At 41.8% G+C, this 14,621-nt stretch overlaps 1 long non-coding RNA gene across 1 annotated transcript in view; it reads left to right on the top strand.

Moving 5' to 3' along the window:
* The first annotated feature begins 227 nt into the window (after positions 1 to 227).
* LOC122559202 overlaps positions 228 to 14,621 on the top strand; it is a 25,641-nt gene continuing 11,247 nt past the window's right edge. The window contains exon 1 of the long non-coding RNA XR_006314362.1: positions 228 to 307. This is a non-coding gene — a long non-coding RNA (uncharacterized LOC122559202). The remainder of the gene's footprint in view (positions 308 to 14,621) is intronic.

The following is a 14,621-nucleotide window of genomic DNA, read 5'->3' as shown; positions in this document are numbered from 1 at the left end:
GTTTCTTTTATGCCTAATTTTGTTCAACTTGTAACTTTCCCTGACCTTCTCTTCTGTTTCACTTGCTGTTCCCACCTTTCTTCTACAGAAAAAAATCCATTACTTCCCAGTACTCTCCTCAGTTTCAAAGAAGATTCATATTGGACTTGAAACATTAACTGTTTCTCTCTCCACAGATGGTGCCTGACCTACTAAGATTGCCCAGTGTTTTCTGTTTTCATTTCAGATTTCCAAGATCTGCAGTCTTTTGGTATTCCCTCAAGTTTGCATGACAAGTTGATACTTTCACTTATATCATCTATTGCAGGTAAACTTATTAACTTTTTTTTTACTTTCATGCTTCCTTGTAATTACTTCAGAAAAGTTTCTTGTCTACTCCTGCAGAAAGAGAGGACAAAGCAAGTAATCATGAAGGAGAAAAAATAGTGATACAAGATAATTGGGCAGAGAACAATTCAAATAAGTACTTTTACTGAAATTTGGAAGGAGCTTTACTCTCAAGTATATATCATAACACAGGACAAAATAAACCATACCAATGGAAAAAAGTTGCTGCTATATAAATAATTCTGTTCAAAGGTCACTTTATTAATTTTAAGAATTACACAATTTGCTTTTTAAATTGCAGGTTACATTTTAAAGAAATAAACCATTGCCAATGGTGCAGAGAAGGCAAATTTATGTTAGCTTATCATCTTTACATCTGTCAGATACTTTACATCTGTCAGATACTTTACATCTGTCAGAAAATGAGGACATGATCAGCTGATGAATACATTTGATAACTTATTTTAAATCAATTAAATACAAAAAGAATAGTTCTTTTTCCCTAAATAGGTTTCACAACATTGCCAATACCCTGGTACAAAAGGCCTGTTGGTGAACTTCTCTGCCTTTCAATTACACTGAAGTTTCTGCCAGACTTGACAAAATGATTGATGAGATTTAAATAGGGAGATTCACATGACTTCTTGGGGAATGAGTGATACATTCTTCAGACCTGACAACATTGAGTGAAGAGTAATTACAGCTAAAGACGTACACATTTAAAAAATGGAATAACAATAATGATCAGCCTATGTTTTTACCATTGATGTAGAATACTTGCATTGTTAAAATTTCTTACCTTTTAAAGGTTTGATTATTTCATTGCAGAATTACTTGAGCTGTTAAGTTAAAGTTCAGAAGCACTTACTCTGTTTCAAAGTTCAAGGTAAAACCAAAGCCACATCACACCACTAATTAAATTTGTTAATCAGATAATGTTTGGCCATAAATTACAACAAAAACCTATTACAATGGTATTGTCTTGCTGTCACTCTGATTTTTCTTGCCAACTCTTGCAGCTTCTACAAAATTTTCTTTTGGCTAGATTGCGTTAACACTCCATTAATTTCCCCAATGAAAGGATATTTTCTCAAAAGCAAGCTCAAGTTTTTGATGTGATAAACCTACTTAAAATGAGAAAATGTTACTTATCTAGCCATGGTTAACCTTGGTAATGGAAAGAGCCAGTATATCTCCTGCAAAACAGACGTAATCAAAGGCTAAGTTCACATTTTGTACAAATGCTTCTCATTGTACATATCTATTAACTGTCAAATTTGTCAGCAGCAATCAACATGTTAGAAAAATGTTCCATGTTAAACTTTAACAGCAAAATTTAAGGGAAGAAATGCACCATTGTTTAAGACTGTTACACAGCAGCTTCCTGGTAACTGGAACTCAGAATCATGGATACAGTTGAGTTTGTTACAAGTTTCTTGATACAGGATTCTCAAACTTCCAAGGAGTTTTAATTTGGATTTCAATGAATTATTAAAATCATAACTTCAAAGGATTGTAAAAATTATATTTGATGAAGAGTTTCTATTCTATGGATCTATAGCACCTAATTGTGAAATTTATTTTTCATCTGATTTCATTGCACTAGTTACATATATATAAGGCATACAAGCTGCTTTGTTCTTTTTCTTCTGCAATTGTATTGCCATTATTTTCACTGTTACCTCCTAGCCAGTGAATACAGTTCTTTAGTATGTATTTAGCAAACTAGTGCAATAAATCATTACAATTAATTGGTTAAAAACTTTTTTTGCTTTATCAAAGCAAATGAAATTACAGTTTTGAAAATTAAGCTACTGAAGAATGCAATTGGATGATTTGGTACATTCTTCTATAAAATTCTTCATTAGAATGTTACACAGCATTCTGGTTTGAAAATGTATCACCTTTCTTTCATTGTAGCTATGTCAGCATTCTGGACTATCTTACTGCAGTGGTTCGAGAAGGTGGCTCATCATATTAAGGAGACTTAGAGATTGGCAATAAATGCTGGCCTCAGCAACATCCATATCTTGTGAATAAATGATTTAAAAGGGTTGAATTTAACAGATAAATGAACAGAAATATTAAACCAAAATAGGAAATACTCAGGAGAGTAAGAAAGTTTCTTGCTGTAGAAGCTGGTTCACACACATGATGTTCACATGTCAGAGGAGAGTTTATACCCAATACGTAAACTGATACCGAATCAAGGGTTATAGAGAAAAGGCATGAAAATGGAATTGAGGATTATCAGGTCAACCGTGATTAGATTAGATTAGATTAGATTACTTACAGTGTGGAAACAGGCCCTTCAGCCCAACAAGTCCACACCGCCCCGCCGAAGCGCAACCCACCCATACCCCTACATTTATCCCTTACCTAACACTACGGGCAACTTAGCATGGCCAATTCACCTAACCTGCACATCTTTGGTCTGTGGGAGGAAACCGGAGCAACCGGAGGAAACCCACACAGACACGGGGAGAATGTGCAAACTCCACACAGTCAGTCACCTGAGGCGGGAATTGAACCTGGGTCTCTGGCGCTGTGAGGCAGCAGTGCTAACCACCGTGCCACCCAATCTCATTCAATGACAGAAGAGAGTCGATGGACTAAATAGCCTACATTTGCTCCTACATCTTATGGTCTTATGGACATTGATAATGGCAAATTAGTTGGGAAAATGTGGTGAGAACTGAAAAATTGGATTCCCAATATTAGTGAAAGAAATTCTGTTTTCCTATCCAAAGTTTCAGCAGCTGAGTAAGAATGTCACTGGTCAACATCAAGGGCTGATTTGCATATATTAACATGCATGATTGGTTTATTTATGTGCACTTTTCTCTTTTTCCAAGAAGTGCAGAGAAACTAGACAATAACAGTTCCTGACATAAAAATCTGAGCAGCTACCTTGGCACCTTCAGCACACTAGCATCTTCTCTGGGCATCCACATTGGCCAGTTTTCACCAGTATCTCAGGGTATGATCCATGGTCAGTGAGCACCTGCATCCTTTATTCATGGAGGCTGGTATCAACTGAGAACCAGTCTCACCACATCATCATGACACAATTTGACTCACTTTAATACAGTACAAAACTGTACTTAGGAGCTCCCCAGTACCTTCATTGCAATGGTGCTGCCAGGCTGCTGGGTAAAAACAATGACTGCAGATGCTGGAAACCAGAGTCCAGATTAGAGTGGTGCTGGAAAAGCAAAGCAGTTCAGGCAGCATCCGAAGAGCAGTAAAATTGACGTTTCGGGCAAAAGCCCTTCATCAGGAATACAGACAGAGAGCCTGAAGGGTGAAGAGATAAGTGAGAGGAGGATGGGGGTGGGGAGAAAGTAGCAAAGAGTATAATAGGTGAGTGGGGGAGGGGATGAAGGTGATAGGTCAGGGAGGAGAGGGTGGAGTGGATAGGTGGAAAAGGAGATAGGCAGGTAGGACAAGTCATGGGGACAGTGCTGAGTTGGAAGTTTGGAACTGGGGTGAGGTGGGGGAAGGGGAAATGAGGAAACTGTTGAAGTCCACATTGATGCCCTGGGGTTGAAGTGTTCCAAGGCGGAAGATGAAGCGTTCTTCCTCCAGGCGTCTGGTGGTGAGTGAGCAGCGGTGAAGGAGGCCCAGGACCTCCATGTCCTCGGCAGAGGTGGGAGGGAGAGTTGAAATGTTGGGCCACAGGGCAGTGTGGTTGATTGGTGCGGGTGTCCCAGAGGTGTTCCCTAAAGTGTTCTGCTAGGAGGCATCTAGTCTCCCCAATGTAGAGGAGACCACATCGGGATCAACGGATACAATAAATGATATTGGTGGATGCACAGGTAAAACTTTGATGGACGTGGAAGGCTCCTTTAGGGCCTTCGATAGAGGTGAGGGAGGAGGTGTGGGCAGGCTGCTTTGTGTGCAGGGCCAGGCATGTGTTGCATGCATTGGACCAGAAAGCAATCCTGAGCTGTTATTAGCTTGTTCTCTTACTTTGTGCCTATTTGGATACCAACTATACCTCTCCCATGCTTTGCCTTTTAGCACAAACACAAAACCAAGCAGCTTGCCATGTTCACCAGCAATGATCAGTGAAGGCAACAGATATGTTGCTGTTTGGCACTGTGTTACATCAATGCCACACCTGTACCATGAGCCAGCAGCTTATGCAGCAAACACACTGCATACGCTGCAATCAAACAATGAAATCTCGGAATCTATGGGGAACCATCCTCAGTCTAATCAAGCGGATTGTCATTAGGTAGCAGGTACTGGCCTAGTCACAGGCTTCATCATCCTATATTAGTCCAGGACCCTGGAATTGGTCAGTTGTCTACTTGGAGCATTCAGTGTCTGTGGTTCCATGACTACCTGGAGAGTGGGGTATGGCTAGTGCAGTATGACCAGTCTGGGGATGAGTGATCAGTCAGACAGCTGAACAAATATCTTTTGGAGTCTACTACTCATTAGTCAGGGCATCTCCCGAAATCGGTCAGTGGGACAGGCCACAGTTAGTCTAGTCGGTCTGTTCACTGCACAGCAGAGATGCTTTTTGGGGTCACTGCTGTGGTAGGGAAGATGGGGAAATCAATTTCAGGGATTGGAAGCAGCATGCTGGGATGTAGACTGTAAAAACATGTTGAAGGGGGAAGCTCAACATATAATGATAGAACAGGCAAGTGCATGGGATACTGTGCAAGTGGCTGTCATAAACTATCAACACCGCCCTGACCTCAATGGGGAAACAGTGCATAATCAGCAGAGCAAAGCTGTAGGCCATGGGCTCAAAGAGGAAATTGGGGAGATGGAATGAAGAAATCTGATGGAGTAACAGGAAGTGCAAGGGAGAAAGGCACATGGTGATTTGGGGGGAGTTTAACCAGATTGATAGGCTGAGCCTGTGACACACTTTGTGAAATGTTACCTGTCTCATCTTCCATCCTCACAAAAATCACAAGGATGCAATCAAAGTGAAAAATGGCTTACAGTGCACCCAAATAGGTAGAGGAAATGTCTTTGTTTTTCATTTGTGGGGGTGTGGGCTCTACTTTTGTGCGATGTGATGTCTTTCAACAGGTCTTCTCTGGCAGTCCTGAAGAAAGAGGATGACCTTCTTCTTTACAAACCCAAACTTACGTCTGTCGGCCACCTTGGGTGCAATCCCTCCTCCACTGGAATTGCAAAGGGCAACTCCTGGCTTTCAACATTTGACCAAATGCACAGCTGTGCTTTAAATATGGCATTGAATGAGAATTGGAATTAGTTTTTTTTGTCACTTGGACTCAAGTACAGGAATAGAAGAGTACAGTGAAAACTTTACAATTCACAGCGCCATCTTAGGTACAAGGTACCTAGGTACAAAACCTGAGGTTAAAAAGTAGCAAAAGAAATAAGTTAAAAGTTCAATATTGTAGTTTTTCTCAGTATAAAGCAGTAAGATAAAAGTTCCAAATTACAGTCCTTCTTTAGCTGTGGGCCTGCAGTCATTCCATGCTGGGCTTTCCCAGTGCGGGCCTGATCTCTCCCCACGCTGGGCCTGATCTCTCCCCCAAGCCGAGCCCGATCTCTCCCCCACACCGGGCTTGATCTCTCCCCATGCTTGGCTTGATCTCTCCCCAAACTTGGCTTGATCTCTCCCCATGCTGGGCCTGATCTCTCCCCCAAGCCGAGCCCAATCTCTCCCCCACACCGGGCTTGATCTCTCCCCATGCTTGGCTTGATCTCTCCCCAAACTTGGCTTGATCTCTCCCCATGCTGGGCCTGATCTCTCCCCCACGCTGGGCCCGATCTCTCCCCCACGCTGGGCTTGATCTCTCCCCCACGCTGGGCTTGATCTCTCCCCCATACTGGGCTTAATCTCTCCCCACGCTTGGCTTGATCTCTCCCCCATGCTGGGCTTGATCTCTCCCCCATGCTGGGCTTGATCTCTCCCCCATGCTGGGCTTGAACTCTCCCCCATGCTGGGCTTGATCCCTCCCCCACCCTGGGCCTGATCTCTCCCCCACCCTGGGCCTGATCTCTCCTCCACGCTGGGCCTGATCTCTCCTCCATCCTGGGCCTGATCCCGCCCCCACGCTGGGCCTGATCCCGCCCCCACGCTGGGCCTGATCTCTCCCCCACACTGGGCCTGAACTCTTCCCCACACTGGGCGTGATCTCTCCCCCAGTTTGGGCCTGATCTCTACCCCACGCTGGGCTTGATCTCTTCCCCAAGCTGGGCCCGATCTTTCCCCCATGCTGGGCTTGATCTCTCCCCCACACTGGGCATGGTCTCTGAGATCAAATTCACAGAGCCAATTTATCTCCACTTAATTATGGTTATTGATGCAAATAAGTGAGTGAGCTATCTTCCTCACTGTTCAGAACAACTTTTAGTAAATGAAATAAAGTAAATAAAGTTTATACGTAATAAAGTCAATACATTTCAATAAGCTGAAATGGTTATGCAATGATTGGGTAGTGGGAAACCTGGAAGACCCCAGCAGCAGTGAGCACACCGGCCCTTGGTGAGTGTAAGATTGTGTGAGACCAGTACCAGGGTGTATGGTGCATAAGTAATAAGGTAAACACCATAAAATTTCATGAAACTTACAGAGAGGAATCTTCCATGAAACTTCCCAAAGTTATCACAACCATTTTTTTGGCAAAATTCAGCCCATTGAAAGAGGTTATAAAGAAGCCAGTGCCAGTTTTGGAAATATTTAATAGCTATAGAAGAAAGTAGGGCCTTGAGTAGTGCATAAGGCATTTTTTTTGAGCTAGAGTTACTCTATAAACTATTATTATAACTGTCATGCTAATGCCTGCTGCTGACAACTTCTCGGAAGTAGGAAAGGTTTTGTTCTGATGCACAGATATTGCTGACCTTTGAATATGTAATAATCATATGCTATTTACTCACTACAATCACCAAAATCAGTGTAATTGATACTAAGACTGAACAATGATAAGAACTAAACCGATCCCTAAAATATGTGATCTTAGAGTGCAACAGCAAAGTACAAATAATGTACATTCATACCACACAACTGATGCTTTCAAGAAGTTATGGTTTTACAGATCTTTCAGCAAATGCTTAGTGGGACCACCAGTTGCTGATGGCCACTAGAGCCACATTCAGTCGTTTCTGGCTCCAGTTCAGTGTTCTAACGCAGCAAGACTTTCAAGAATGTGCTTTTTTGACTGTAAGATAGGGTTAGGTGCAACAAACTCAACCACAGGGTTCATAATCTAAGCATAGGTCAAAATAGCTACATTCCAACATCCATTATAGGCTTTTCAAACAATCTCTGTTGTATACTACTTTGTGAAAACATAATGCAACTCATGCATCAGTGAGTTAGTCTGAGGTATTATGCAGAATGCAAGTACAGCAACACATCATTTTCATGACACCTCAACTCTATGTAATGGATTATAATTTTTACCACAATTTAAGGCTTTCAGACTTCTGGATTTAAAGGCTAAAGTAATTTCAAGTGTGTAGAAGAGATGAGAGTTCTGGTTATTCTCATAGTTTGCTTGGGCTCACAGTGTTCTGCATCATTATTGCAAAGTAATCACATTTTTGTGTGTGTTTTTTTTTCAGTTTTGAGCAATTTGCGCCTTGATTTCGCCAATGTACTGCACTCGAATTTATAATTCACATGCCTACATATTTAACTGCACTTCTATTCAAATAGAATTGCAACATTTTTTCCTCGTCAAAGTAAGTGAGTTTGAAAATAATGCAAGGCACGATGAATTGAAAGTGTTTGTTTATAAAATAATCATGATGGGCAATCACAAATGCTTGAGAAGGGTAAAGATCATTCGCTCGGTCGCGCTGATCCAATATTTCAATTTGAATGAAATGCCTCTTGTGCACTAGTAACCTGCATTTTTTTTGGTATTCTTCCCTTCGATCAATAACATTACACATCCCATTCCATTACATGAATTGGGAATTAAACAAAATTGAAACAAAGATTGCATCAGTAAATACAAATCGATAGTATTAAAACTATCACATCCAAAAGAAAGCTCAATTCCAATGTGTTGAGTCAGGGTGAGGAGAGTGAAAACAAAAAAATGAAATGGGGAGAATATTAACTGCTTTTCATCCCCCGTACCCATCCTATCCAGCCAAGTGTTTGCGGTTTATATGGTCATCTTGGAATGATTAGAAAGCATCTTATCCAAGCGAACAGTTGACACAATTTTGAAAGAATGTTTCATTGGCTGAGATACTGTCATTTGGCTAAGACATTAAATTATAAGACCATAAGAAATAGGAACAGGAGTAGGATATTCGGCCCTTCGAGTCTGCTCTACCATTCAATAGGATCCAGCATTCCTTAAATCCACTTTCTTGCCTATTCCCCATAGCCCTTGATTAGCCTACTGAACAAGAATCTAATAATGTCAGCCTTAATTATACATGACGACTCTATCCCAACAGCTCTCAGTGGCAAGGAGTTCCACAGACTTCCAAACATCTGAGAGGAGAAATTCCTCCTCATCTCAATCTTAAATTGTCAGTCTTTTGTTCTGAAACTATGCCCTCTGGTCCAAGACTCTCCCATTCACTCAGCATTTACCCTGTCAAGCCCATTAAGAATCCTTTATGTTTCAGTGAGATCACTTCTCTTTCTTCTAAACTCCAATGAGTGGAGTCCTAGCCTGTTTAACATTTGCTCATCAGACAGCTCCTTCATACCCGAGATTATCCTTCTCTGAACTGCCTCCAATGAAACAACATCTTACCTTAAATAAGGGGACCAAATCTGCTCACTGTACTCCAGATTTGGTCTCACCAGTACCTTATACAGTTGTAATAAGACTTCCTTACCCTTATGCTCCAACCGCTTTGAAATAAGGGCCAACATTCCACTAGACTTCCTGATTACATGCTGCACCTATGTGCTTGCTTTCTGTGTTTTGTGCACAAGTATCCCCAAGTCCATCTGCATTGCAGCTTTCCTCCATTTAAATCAGTTCTTTTGTTCTCCTATCCAAAATGAACATCTTCACATTTTCCCATATTACACTCCAATTGCCAATTTTTTGCCCACTAACTTGAACTAAAATTTCATTCTGTAAATTGGTTGTATCCCTTTCACAACTTGGTTTTCCCCTATTTTTGTGTCATTACCTGGCATTTACGTGATGCAGATGTTACTTGCCACTTGTCAATCCAAGCCAAGATATTGTCCAGATCTTGTTGCATTTGAGCGTGGACTGCTTCAGTATCTGAGGAGTTGCAAATGGTGCTGCATGTTGTGCAATTATCGGACAACCTCCCCATTTCTGACTTTACGATGGAGGGAAGGTCATTGATGAAGCAGCTAAAGATGGTTGGCCCTAGAATATTACTCTGAGGAACTCCTGCAGAGATGTCCTGGAGCTGAGATGATTGACCTCTAATAACCATAACCGATGCTTTTTCTTTATTCATTCATATGATGAGGGTGTCACTGGTCAAGCCAGCATTTATTACCCATCCTTAATTACCCAGAGGCAATTAAGAATCAACCGCATTGCTATGGATCTGGAGTCTCATGTAGGCCAGACCAAGTAAGGATGACAGTTTCCTTCCCTAAACGACATTAGTGAACCAGTTTGGTTTTTCTGACAATCAATAATGGATTCAAGGTCATCATTAGACTCTTAATTCGAGAATTTTATTAAATTCAAATTCCACCATAGTGGGCTTTGAATATGGGTCCCAAGAACATTACCTGGGTCAACAGTCAAGTGATAATACTGCTAGGCCATCGCTTCCTATGTGCCAGGTATGACTCCAACCAGCAGAGAGTTCTCCCCCTGATAGGCAATGATTCTAATTTTGTTAGGGCTCCTTGATGTCACACTCAGTTGAATGCAGCCTTGATATCAAGAGGTGTCATTCTCACCTCACCTCTAGATTTCAGCTTTTTGTCCATGTTTGATCCAAGGCTGTAATAAGGATCGGAATGGTCCTGGCAGAACCCAAATTGGGTTTCATTGAGCAGGTTATTATTGAGCAAGTGCTGCTTGATAGCACTGTTGATAACACCTCCCATCACCTTACTGATGGTCAAGAGCAGACTGATGGGACGGTAATTTTCCAAGCTGGACTTGTCTTTCTATTTGTGTACAGGACATACTTGGGCAATTTTCCGCATTGTCAGGTTGATGCCAGTATTGTAACTGTACTTGAAAAGCTTGGCTAGGAGAGTGACAAGTTCTGGAGCACAAGCCTTCAGTATCATTGCCAGAATGTTGTGAGGCCCCATAGCCTCTGCAGTATCCACTGCCTCCACCAGTTTCTTGATATGACTTGAAGTGAATTGATTTGGCTGAAGACTGGCATCTGTGATGCTGGGGACCACTGGATATAGATCATCCATTTGGCACTTCTGGCTTCTACCAAAGAGGGACTGTGTACATTTGGAGACTTACCATGAGTAAGAGGCTGAGCCTGGGACTTGTTACCTGAGAAGCAAATACTGTTTCCTTCTATCATTCTATAAATACTAAGTAAGCAATGAAACGCGAGATGGCTGCCATCAGATTTGGAATGGGCTTGTAAATGTTTCCTTCTGGGGGATGGGGGGGAGCTTTACTTTTTAATGATGTGAGGCCCTTCAAAGATGACAGTCTTCTGTAGACATGTCTATAGCATGGGGTAAAAGACCCCTGTGAGACATACATGTTCTTTATGAACATTAGGCATTAACGTGTCATGTAGACAGCAAATCCTCATCCCAAACACTGTTTACCAGATCAGGAAGCAATGCCAGTAATGGCTGAGAAGCAGAAACAATGTATTACAGCCTGGGAAGATTCACCCTAATTGCCAAAGTAGTAAGCTCTCCACATTCCCATGGCATGTACATAGTACAAGAGCTGCTCAATTTACACCTTGGACAGTAAAGCCTCATATCACTAAATATGGTTCAGCTCTGGACCTTTAGTTTTGCATTTGCATTATCATGGATCTTGCCAGACTTGTTTTATGGTTTCTGTTTCTTTTAATTCAAATTTTTGCATCAATGTAATGTACCTTTAAATTGGAAAAGTTTCCAAAATTGCACATTCATAAACCATGTCTAATTTTCTTAATTCTTTTATGGGATGTGACTGTGAGTGACAATGGACACTGCTGATTGCCCTTGAGATAGTGGTGGGGAACCACTTTGTAGGACCATTGCCATCCATCTGATACATGAACAACCACATGTCTGTTAGGTAGGGGGTTCCAAGACTTGACTAATGGCAGTGAAGGGACAATGTGAAAGCTCCCCATCAGATGCTGTGTGCTGGGAGGCCAAAGTGCAGATGGTGGAGTTCTGTTACCCTTATACTTCCACTTGGCTGTTTGGAAGATGCCAACCAAAGTGTAATGGGTGCAGGGATTTTTATATCTGCTGTGCGTTGATGCTACTGTGCATCAATGGTGGAGGGAGTGAATGATTAAGGTGCTGGTTTGGGTGTCAATCAAATAGACTGCTTTTTCTTGGATTGTATTGAGCTTCCTGAATACTGTTGACATTTCAGTCATCCAAGAAAGTGGGGAGAATTTCATCACACCTGACTTATGCCTTGGAGATGGGGATGGTTTTTATAAGGTTAGAGTGGAACTTCTATCCCTTAGGGACAAGAAGCCTCATTACTGACAGCTGCCAGTCAATCTAATTGGGCAGTAAATCTGTGGGTTCAATAGTCATAGTCACAGAGTCATAGAGATATACAGTAGGGAAACAGACCCTTCAGTCCAACTCATCTGTGTCGACCATATATTCTAAATTAATCTAGCCCCATTTGCCAGCATTTGGTCCATATCCCTCTAAACCCTTCCTATTCATATACCCATCCAAATGCCTTTTAAATGTTGTAATTGTACCAGCCTCCACCACTTCCTCTGGCAGCACATTCCATACATGCACCATGTTCTGTGTGACAAAATGTCCCTTAGGTCTCTTGTAAATCTTTCCCCTCTTACCTTAAACCTTTGCCCTCCAGGTTTGGACTCCCCCACCCCAGGGAAAAGACCTTGGCTTTTCATGGCCCTTATGATTTTATAAATCTCTATAAAGTCACCCTTCACCCTCGAATGCTCCATGGAAAACAGCCCCAGCTATTTTCCTATAGATCAAACCCTCCAATCTTGGAAACAGCCTTGTAAATCTTTTCTGAGTCCTTTCAATTTTCACAACATCCTTCCTGTAGCAGAGAGACCAGAAGTGCACGCAGTAATCCAAAAGTGGCCTAACCAATGTTTTATACAGCTACAACATGACCTCCCAACTCCTATATTCAATGCACTGACCAATAAAGGCAAACATACCAAACGCCTTCTTCACCAACCTGTCTACCTGTGACTCCACTTTCAAGTAACTATGAACCTGCACCCCAAGGTCTCTTTGTTTGGCAACATTCCCCGAAGGACCTTATCATTAAGTGTATAACTCCAACCCTGATTTGCATTACCAAAATGCAGCACCTCACATTCACTATCCACTATACCATCAATTTTAGTGTCATCTGCAAACTTACTGACCATACTTCCTATATTCACATTGAAATGAAAAAATCAGTGGACCAAGCACCAATCCTTGCGGTATTCTGCTGATTACAGGCCTCCAGTCTGAAGAGCAACCCTCCACCACCATCCTCTGTCAGGAATACTTGCACTACATGCTATTTACAATCTACCCAAAAGCGGCTATCCAGCTCAGGAAGTTGAAAAGCCCTTTGGCATCAATATTAAATGCCAGCCAGCTAGCCGATTCCATGTCAAATCTAAACTGACCACCATATACATATATGATCCACACTTTGCACATGACTGTAGAATTAATACCCACACTGTGTCAAACTTACAACACACGCTCAATTTCTTTAATTTTACACACAAGAAAGCACAAATCATTCTTGAGTATTGTAGAAACAAAACTCATTTTAACACACACACCTGGCCAGCCCAATATTCCACCTCCCATATATGTAGAGGGGAGACTAAGACATATATTGAGCACATCCTATGCTTTGGCAGCCACCTCACTCACAAGGTAAAAACAATGACTGCAGATGCTGGAAACCAGATTCTGTATCAATGGTGCTGGAAGAGCACAGCAGTTCAGGCAGCATCCGAGGAGCTTCAGCAAAATCGACGTTTCGGGCAAAAGCCCTTCATCAGGAATAAAGGCAGAGAGCCTGAAGCATGGAGAGATAAGCTAGAGGAGGGTGGGGGTGGGGAGGGAGTAGCATAGAGTACAATAGGTCAGTGGGGGAGGAGATGAAGGTGATAGGTCAGGGAGGAGAGGGTGGAGGCTTTTGCCCGAAACGTCGATTTTGCTGAAGCTCCTCGATGCTGCCTGAACTGCTGTGCTCTTCCAGCACCATTGATCCAGAATCTCACTCACAAGGACACCATTGACAAAAAAACCCAATACCATAATATCTGTGCCAGTTCACCTTTCCTCAAATTATGGCAATGTGATATTGAGAAAAAAGAGCTTCCAGCACCATTGATCCAGAACCTCACTCACAAGGCCACCATTGACAAAAAAACCCAATACCATAATATCTGTGCCAGTTCACCTTTCCTCAAATTATGGCAATGTGATATTGAGAAAAAAGAGCTCTTCAAGTAATAAAAGTCCTCATATAATGAACAGTCATCATCACCATAGTCCTGTATTGCAGTGACACAAAGACTATCAGCAACACATAGAGAGCTAGAGGAATTCCATCAGCAATGCCTCTGCCTCAATCTCTATATTCCATGGGAGAAAGAGAATAAATACTAATGTTGTGTTAGCTGACATTTATATCTTCAAAGCATGTAGATTCTGTATGGGTATTCATAGTCTCATCTGTATGACGGTAGCCACCATTTGGTCAAATGAGAAGAGTCTTGTAGAATAAATGAGATGTAGTTTATTACATCTCTGCAACTATTTGCAGGTTATAAGAATATGCTCTACAACACAACACTGTTGGGTGGTCCTAACCTTATGTCATTAAGTCCCCCTGTTGCCTTTACAATGAATGGTACTTATGAATTCAATATTAAAGTTCTGCAGGTCAAGAATAAGCTTGTTCAGTAGCATGAAGACACATGGCAGAAACTCATAACATTGAGTAGACATCATCCTTGAACCGAGGGGCAGCCACAAATCATGAAGGTTCAGGATATTGTCAGTTGGGGTTCAGCAATATTATTGCCATTGAATTTCAGGGAAAATGCTGGATTATCTTTAATTGAGGGTGGACATTGCTTGGTACTTATGAGGCATTGATATTACTGGCCACTTACCAGCCCAAATCTGAAAGCTGTCCAATTTTTGT

Source organism: Chiloscyllium plagiosum, chromosome 18, assembly GCF_004010195.1.
Source record: "Chiloscyllium plagiosum isolate BGI_BamShark_2017 chromosome 18, ASM401019v2, whole genome shotgun sequence".
Taxonomy (NCBI): domain Eukaryota; kingdom Metazoa; phylum Chordata; class Chondrichthyes; order Orectolobiformes; family Hemiscylliidae; genus Chiloscyllium; species Chiloscyllium plagiosum.
Note: the sequence above shows the minus strand (reverse complement) of the source record. Positions and strands in the feature narration are given on the sequence as shown.